The sequence below is a fragment of the Chlorocebus sabaeus genome, chromosome 2 (genome assembly GCF_047675955.1).
Source record: "Chlorocebus sabaeus isolate Y175 chromosome 2, mChlSab1.0.hap1, whole genome shotgun sequence".
Classification (NCBI taxonomy): Eukaryota; Metazoa; Chordata; class Mammalia; order Primates; family Cercopithecidae; genus Chlorocebus; species Chlorocebus sabaeus.
Window position 1 is genome coordinate 25,300,074 of NC_132905.1, and position 8,643 is coordinate 25,308,716.

General features: G+C 52.9%; 1 protein-coding gene across 1 annotated transcript in view; it reads right to left on the reverse strand.

Annotated features, from left to right (window-relative positions):
- Nucleotides 1-6,682, reverse strand: part of PPP1R16B (protein phosphatase 1 regulatory subunit 16B) — a 119,805-nt gene extending 113,123 nt beyond the window's left edge. Inside the window, exon 1 of the mRNA XM_008017469.3 lies at nucleotides 6,254-6,682. The gene's annotated coding sequence lies outside the window, so the exon portion shown is untranslated. The remainder of the gene's footprint in view (nucleotides 1-6,253) is intronic.
- Between the last annotated feature and the right edge of the window lie 1,961 nt (nucleotides 6,683-8,643).

Consider the following 8,643-nt stretch of genomic DNA (forward strand, 5'->3'; position numbering starts at 1 on the left):
ATAAGGCCTTCCAAGTCCTCATTCATTCCTTTAATGCATATTGATTGTCTCCTGTGTGCTGGGCATCATGCTGATCACGCTGGCCAACTGGAGACACACAGCTGAAAGAATTGGACACAGTCACCGACCTTACGGGGCTCATAGTCCAGTGTAGTCTTTCTTAACCTCAGCACTATTGATATTTGGGATCAGATAATTTTTTGTTGTGGGAGGCTGTGCTGTGCACCATAGGACATTTAGCAGCATCCCCGGTATCTACTCACTGGATGTCAGTAGCTCCTCTCTCCCACTATCCCCCACAAAGTTGTAACAACCAAAAATGTCTTTAGACATTGCCAAATATCCTCCCCAGGGAGGGTCAAACTGCCCCAAGTTGATAACCACAGGTCTAGTGGATGAAACAGAAGACTAAGAGAGTAAGGCTCACATATAACCATATAATCACAATTATGATAAGTACTGCAGAGAAAAATCTGCTGGATATTATACCAATATTATCTACAGCTTGGAAGCCAAGCATTTTACATATGATTACAAATCCTTATGACAATTCAGAATTGTGTTTGTTAGTCACTATTTAGCAACTTATCGAAGATGGTAAAAATAGCAACTTATTTCTTCATCTTTATTTCCAGATGAAGAAATTAAGGTTCAAGGAAGTGAAAAAATTTCCCTAGGCCCCAAAGCCAGTGGAAGGCAGAGCCAGGATTTGAACCCTGGCCCCAAACTTTGCCCCCATATAAAAGGAAATGTAAGCCTGTGTTTGGATGTCCTCTGAAACAGGGAGGGTCTGTGGTCATGTGATGCTCTGACCAGCCATCCTAAAAGATTCATTCCTTCCTGGGGCCACTGTGGGGGCTCAGCCACCATCTGCCACATCAGTCAAACTGCACATTGCTTGCAACAAGGCACATCTGTGGGTGAAGGAATGCCATTCTAGATTCTGAGACATCCAAGAACACCTCCCCTCAAAGCGCCTGCACCCAGGAATTTCCCCAAAATCAGGGTGCATACCCAGAGCACACCCCACTGTGACCCATCTCCAGAATTCCTACTGCCCAGCACCCAAAGGTAGACAAAGCGAAAGAGGCCAGATATTCTGCAGTCAGCCTCAGATTTACAAAGTGTGTGAAGAAGGTGGTGCAGGATAGCACATGGCAACTTTGAGATGCCCCCAAGACATGAGTTCCTGTCACTTACAAGCTGCATGCCTTTTAGCAAATAGCCTCACCCTCTGTGCCACAGTTTCTCCCTCTGTGCAGTGGGGGATACGTGCATTCTTTTCAATGGATTGGTATGAGAATTCAACGGTGATGCAAGTAAACACCTTTGACAGTGACCAGCATCCAGTAATGCACTTGGTGCTATATCATGATCAATAAGTGAGTCAGGTCATGACGCTTCCTCCACCTCTACCCTCTTCTGTCAAGTGAGAAACTGAGTCCCAGGAAGAGAGAAACAAGTGTAGAGGTGGGAAAAGCATCTCAGGAAGAGGGAGTGGACCTCTTCTTCTTCGTACTTCCTGGGTGGAACAAAGAGGGAAGGATGGTGAATGTATGGACAGTTGAGCTGAGGCCAGCCGTTCCTCCCATGCAAAAGTTAATCCTGAAGTTTCTTGGACAACCCTCACTAGAGAGCCACCCTCCAAGGAAGGTGCAGAGGGACTGCTTCGGGTCAGTGAGTGTTTAATCCTTCAGGGCTCCTGGCAGGATGGCCGCTGCTACCTCCCTGGCCTTGCTTCTGCCTCCATCAAACTTTCTGATGACTCTGCTCCATCAGCAACTCCTCCCACTGCTCTCCAAAAACATCCAGCACTTTTAAGCCTCGGTGCCTCTGCACACGCTATTCTCCCTGCTAGGGCTGCCCTACCACCTGGAGAACTGTCACTGAAGGGCTCAACATGCTCCCACAGCAACTTTTGCCCACCTGTTATTGGCAATAATAGACTAATAATAGCAATGAACATCTGTGAGCACTTATTAATATCTAGAAAGCCCAAGCTAGGTTTTTAAGTTTTTTGGTTTTGTTTTTTGTGTTTGTTTGTTTTCTAGACAAAGTCTTACTCTGTTGCCCAGGCTAGAGTACAGAGACGCACGCAATCATGGCTCACAGCAGCCTCCACTTTCCTGGTTCAGGTGATTCTCCCATCTCAGCCTCCCAAGTAGCTGGGACTACAGGTGCACACCACCATGCTTGGCTACATTTTTGTATTTTTTGTAGAGACGGGGTTTTGCCATGTTGCCCAGGCTGGTCTTGAACTCCTGGAGTCAATCAGTCTGTCCACCTCTGCCTCCCAAAGTGCTGGGATTACAGGCGTGAGCCACTGCACCTGGTCCAAGCTAGGTTTTTTACCCACAGTGTCTCACTTCTTTCCTCACATCATCACCTTAGGGAGGTGGCTTATCTGCTTGAGAGATAAGGCCCCTGTCCATCCTCACCCAGCTACAAGGTGGCAGCTTCAGGATTCAGACCTGGGTCAGCCTGAGCCATGTGGATCTGCTCTTCACTCTCTCTTCTTACTGCTGTAGACTTTATCCCACAGTGTCCTCATTATCTGTCTCCAGGCCTGCCTCTCCCCATAGAGGGAGAACTCTGAGAGCTGCCTCATTCATCTTGAAATCCCTTGCTAAGCACAAGGGCCAGGATGGAATAAACGTCTTTTGAATGAATCAATGAATCCTGGAAAATGGCAGTCAGCTAAGAAAGGCTAAGTGGCTGCTCACAGACTCCCCGGGGAAAAGCTGGTGCTAGACTCAAGTTCCCAGGAGAGAGCCCCCCACCCGCACCCCAGGAGACAGGCTGAGAGGTTTTCCCTATCCTGATGGCTACAGGCAGAAGAGACAGGGTCTAACTCACTCCCCATCCTGGCACTGGAGGAGGTGGGACCTTTGAGAGCTCAACACAAAGGAGGAAATAGTAGTGATGGTGACAATGATCATTTTATGCATTCCTACCCACACCAGATGCTGTACTGAGCACTTTCTTTTTTTTCTTTTTTTTTTTTTTGAGATGAAGTCTCAGTCTGTCACCCAGGCTGGAGGGCAGTCGTGTGATCTCGGCTCATTGCAACCTCCTCCTCCCGGGTTCAAGCAATTCTCGTGCCTCAGCCTCCCAAGTAACTAGGACTACAGGCATGCGCCACCATGCTGAGCTAATTTTTGTATTTTTAGTGGAGACAGGGTTTCACCATGTTGGCCAGCTGGTCTTGAATTCCTGACGTCTAGTGATCCTCCCGCCTCGGCCTCCCAAAATGCTGGGATTACAGGTGTGAGCCACTACACCCGGCCCTAGTACTGAGCACTTTCTATGTGTTAATGGTCTCATGGAATCCTTACAATCCCACAAAGTGGGCATTACTATATGATACCTGTTTTACAAATGAGAAAACCAGGCTCAGAGAGATTAAGTCATGTATACAGGGTCACGGAGCTTTTAGGTATAGATCCCTAATTAAAATTAGACATCTCTGGCTCCCTCACTCTTCATACTCATAGCTTTCTGTAAGAGGCAGGCTTGTCCAAGCCCTCCTTGAAGTCCAGTTGCTAAGATGCACTCAGGACAGTGAAGGTTTTCCTGGTCTCTGCTGGAAGAGTGCCGGTTGGGACCTACTATTCAACAAATGTGACAAGTGTCCTGGGTGCAGGAAGGGTGGTGGTTAGGTTGTGAGAGGGGAGGGAAAGGTTGGGGGGATGGGGTCCTGAGTGTCCAAACACAGCACCTGAATTCAGGTATGTGCCTCCTGCCTTCTGCTAAACCAGGTTGGCTGCAGCCTCTGTTGCTCCTCTTGGGGCATGGAGCTGGTTTTGAGAGGAGCTGAGCCCCAGTTTTCCCATCTGCAAAATGGGAATCAGTAATGCCTACTTCATGGGGTTGTGAGGATTCTGTGAGGCCATCACACATAGGCCTAGTTTCCAATGGTCTCAAATGGGCTCTGCAGAAAGGAGAAAGGTTCTGGCTTTAAGGAAAAACCACCTCCCTACGTCAGCATCCTCTTAGTCCTGTGGCTCAAGCTCCTGAAATGACTTAACAGCCAGATTAGAATTTAACTTCCGCTCCACCGTCAATTACCAGAGAGAGCAAAGTCTGAGTGGGCACAGGGCCTTGCCTACCATGTCTTTCCAGACCATGGATGATCTGGAGAGCACAGATGGCACGGGGCCCTTGACACATGAACCACAGAGCCACTAATGAATGCCACAGTGGTAGGAGACCAAAAGAGAGGAAAGAAGACATTCCAGAGGCTGGGAAGAGCTGGGGCCAGGAAGGTTCCAGGACAGGGGGGCACTGTTAGGTAGACCCCAAGAGACAAGTAGGTACAGAGTTGATGGTCCAGGGTGGCCTGGTTGACACCTTGCCCCCAGCATCCTGGGGACTCAGCCAGGAAGATTGGATTTGGATGACAGGTGGGAGAGAAGGGCATGGGAGATTTGTGTGGGAAGGGCCGTGTGAGCAGGCAGCCGGCTGGAAAGATTTGCTGGCCCCCACCGGCCTCCTGCAAGCTGGCTTTTTATGACAGAGCTGGGGGAGGAAGATGTGGAAACTCCCCCAGCCCCTGCAGAACCACCCACCAGGGCTCCACTTCTGCACCTGTCTAAGAGAGACACGCCCCACTCATAGCCAATCCCGAGGGCGGCCAGTATTGGCCAAGGAGTGTTCATCCTCCCGCTCTGCTGCACCCAGCCTCTCCCTCATCTCCCCACAGCCTGGCGGCTGTTAGCCCCAGTTTCTTAGAGGCAGTTGAGACTCCAGAGGCCAAGTACCTTGCCCACGAGTAGACAGCTAGTCGCTGGCTGAGCTAAGAAGCTTTATTACCAGCCTTGGAGGAGGCCTCCTAGATGGAGGGTTTTTCTCCAGTGCTTCACCAGCCGCAGGAAATGGCAGAGTACACAGGGAAGTACCCCTGCGGACTGAGGCCGCCATCGGCAGGCCCTTTCCAGGGACAGCCCTGCGGGAAAGGGCGCCTGGTACCTCCGGGCCCCGCGTCCTCCACAGAGGGTGATTCAGAGGCGACACCTGGTGCCCCCAGCCGCGGAGAGCTGGGGGGCGCTTCTGACAGTGAGAACAGGGGCCCTTTATGTGAAATGCAATCACATGGGCGCGCAGGCAGCTCGGTTTTCCGTTCCTAGAAGCGCTGATGAAGCCACATCCCTCTCCCTCCGCTCCTGAGGTGCCCGGGAGCACTGGGACCCAGGCCTGTCGCGCGGCAGCGGCGCAGCCCTGGGGTCTCGGGAGGGCCAGATTCAAAGCTCTCCCAGGCTCAATTATCCACCAAGGGCTGGGATCTGCATCATCAGCATCTCCAGTGAAGCTGGAGGCCAGGCCGGGGTGGGGGAGCGGAGGAAGGGAGTCTGCATGGGGGAAGGAGGCGGGCAGCGAGCGCCTGCCCCTCCCCGCTCTCCACCCGGGGCGGTCTGGGCAGCTCAGTCTGGGCACTCCGGGTGACCTTGGCGAGACCCCTCTGGGCGACCTCTCTGGGGCGCTGCACGTCTCCGCCCATCCTCGGCGCTCGGGGGCGCTCCTCCCGGCCTGAATCGATGAGCGGGAGTCGCCCGAAGGGGAGCGCTCCCGGCGCGGGGGACCCAGCAGCCGGCGCACGGGGCCCTGGGAGAGGCCGGACGCGCCCCTCCCGGGGAACTACCAAGCGCCGGGTCTCCCCGGGCTGACTGGTGCTGTCAGCTCGATCCTGAGGCGGGGCGGGTCTGCAGGCGGAGGCGCCTGCTTTGGGGACCTTTCCTGCCCAGGCAGGAGCGCTCTCTGTGCCCTGCCGCTGCCCGCGGAGACCAAGCCCCGCCACGCGAGGGGGCGGCACCTCCATGCCCGGCCGGGAGAGTGGGCGCGAGGGGGTTGTTTGTTGTCCGCTGTGGCTCTCGCCGCCCGGCATTGCACCCCCAGCAGACGGCGGCCCACGAGCCTAGAACCGACGGAGGACCCCACCTCCCCGCCCTAAGATTGGGCCACGACGGCCGCAGCCAACAACCTGCCAATGCGCCCCCTCCCCTGGCCTCGTCAAGGAATTGCGAGGCCGGGGAGAACGCCCCCACTCCAGCCCGACTCCTGGACCCAGCGCCCTTGGTACCCGCCTTTCCAGAGTCCCCACACTCCCATTTATCTTAAGCTACTGTCCGTTGGCCAAAGCGCCCTGGCCCCCAGCTAGGTGATCGGAGGCTGGGACCACCTCCCCGCCCCAGCCTCATCCCCCGCCCCGCGAAGCCGCAGAGGGCAAGGAGGGAGGCGGCGCCGCCGGGGAACTCACCAGCTCTCCCGAGCCCTGCCCCGGGCGGCTCCCGACCCCGGCTGTGTCTGTGGGTCCCCGAGCCGCAGCTGCTCCAGCGGCGACAGAGCCGGCTCTGCTACGCCGCGAGCCTCCGCGCCGCCTCTCGGCTCCTCCCCCAAGGCGGGGCCTGAGCTCCCGGGACTGGGGTGGGCGCGCTCAATCCCATCCGGCTTGGGAGGCAGCGCGGGACAGGGTCCCGGCGCTCTCGGGTGGGGACCCCTCTTCTGAGCTGCAGGAAGTTGAAACTGGTTGGGACGCGGCCAGGCTTCGGAATAGTTTTCCTAATGCTACCTCCTCCTCCAAAATAGTTTTCCTAACCCCCACCCCGACCATGGAAAGAGGGAAGCCAAGGACGGTATCCCTGCTCCCATTTGACAGACGGGAATCCTGAATCCCAGAGAGGAGTAGTAACCTGCTCAAGGTCACACAAAATGAATTCCAGGAACTCAGGGTTCCTAGCTTGAAGTACCGCGCGGCCTGAGTCTGAAGGCTTCCCAGGAGGTCCAGGGGCCGGCCCTGGCCTTGCGCTGGGGACAGAACTGTGGGGCCATGTTGCCCAGCTGGCGGGGGCGAGACATGGGGGCTGTGGCCTGCGGCGTGGGGACTCGCATCATTTCCTCTTTCTGGAAAGAAAGGAGGTGAAGTGCTAGAGGAAGGAAGTGGTCGTACCTCTGCTGACGTCTGCCACCCTTTCAGGTGTGCAGGATGAAGATAGGGGCTGCTTCCCAGAGATTTAACGCTAAAAATAAAAAGCAAATCATACCCGGTGACTTCTGTCACCTTATTCAAGCCTCTTTGTGGGGCTGAAGGCCTCTGCGCTCTGTGCACCAGCCTTTCTTTACATCACAATAGGTTTAACTATTTAAGTTGCTGAGAGTCAACACCCCCCCAACCCCCCCCACCGCCACCGTCACCACCCCAGGAAGAGAAGAGAAAGTTCATAAACAAAGCGGAGAAAACATCCCCAAACATTCTCTGGAATCCACATTTGCTGAACCCTGGCCTTAGAACAATAGGTTTCTCTTCTCCACAAAGTCTTTGTTTCCTGAGCTTTCCCGGCCTACAGAGGAGAGCCCTAGGCACCCTAGGGCCAGCCAGCTGGGGAAATTCAGAGTTTAAGTTTGGGGAGTTTGGGGATGGTACCCAGTTAATTTAATTCTCAGCTGTCATGTTTGAGGAACTCTCCCAAATCCCTTTTTTTTTTTTCACTACCAATGTTCTTTTGAGACCACCAGCATCACCTGAGTTTAGTGATTTTCTGTGTGCTCAGTCAACTTTCTTGGGGGAGAGAAAATCTGCGGGTTGAACTTGTTCCAGTCCCCCAGGCCCTCCCCAGGAACTGTGCGAGCCCCCTTGGTTGGCTCCCTGGCTCCCTCTCAGTTCATTAATAATCCAGTTGTGAATGACACTGTTTCAGGAAAAGCAGTTAGACAGCAGAGCAGGTGGGGAAGACTTAAAGTGATGTTTAAAATAACCCAAGGGGATCATTGTTCTCCACAGAATGTTTCCATTGATTGATAATGAAGAGCCACGGGCTGAGAGGATGGGAACCCATCTCTCCAAGGCTTTTGTGACACTTGGGGCCTGTATTCCTAAAATGAGGCCCTTGGAGGGGCTCCCAGCTCCGATGACATGCTGTTCATTCACCTCTCACACAGTGTTTGGTATCAGAAGTTAAAGTAAATTCAGAATAAGTTGGAGGACTTACATGTCCTGATTTCAAAACTTACTAGGAAACTTCAGTCATCAAGGCAGGGTGGTATGGGTATAAGGATGGGCATACAGACCAATGGAATAAAACTGAGAGTCCAGACAGAAGTCCTTACATTTACTGCCAATTGATTTTCAACAAGAGTGCCAAGACAATTTAATGGGGAAAGAATAGTGTTTTCAAAAAATGATGCTGGGACAACTGGATATCCACATGCAAAAGAATGAATCTGGATCCCAGCTTCGTACTATATGCAACATGTAGATCTAAATGTAAGAACTAAAACTGTAAAACTCTCTGAAGAAAACATAAGCCTAAATCTTCATGACTTTGGATTAAGCAGTGGTTGCTTAGATATGACACCTATAGCACAAGCAACAAAAGAAAAAATAGATAAATTAAAAACTTTTGTGCTTTTAGGGGTATCATCAAGAAAGTGAAAAGATAGGACTGGGCCTGGTGGCTCACACCTATAATCCCAGCATTTTGGGAGGCTGAGATAGGTGGATCACTTGAGGCCAGGAGCTAAAGACCAGCCAGGGCAACATAGTGAGACTCTGTCTCTACAAATTCTTTCAAAATTAGGCAGATGTAGTGGTTCATGACTGTAGTCCTAGCTATTTAAGAGGATTGCTTAAGCCTAGAAGTTCAAGGCTGC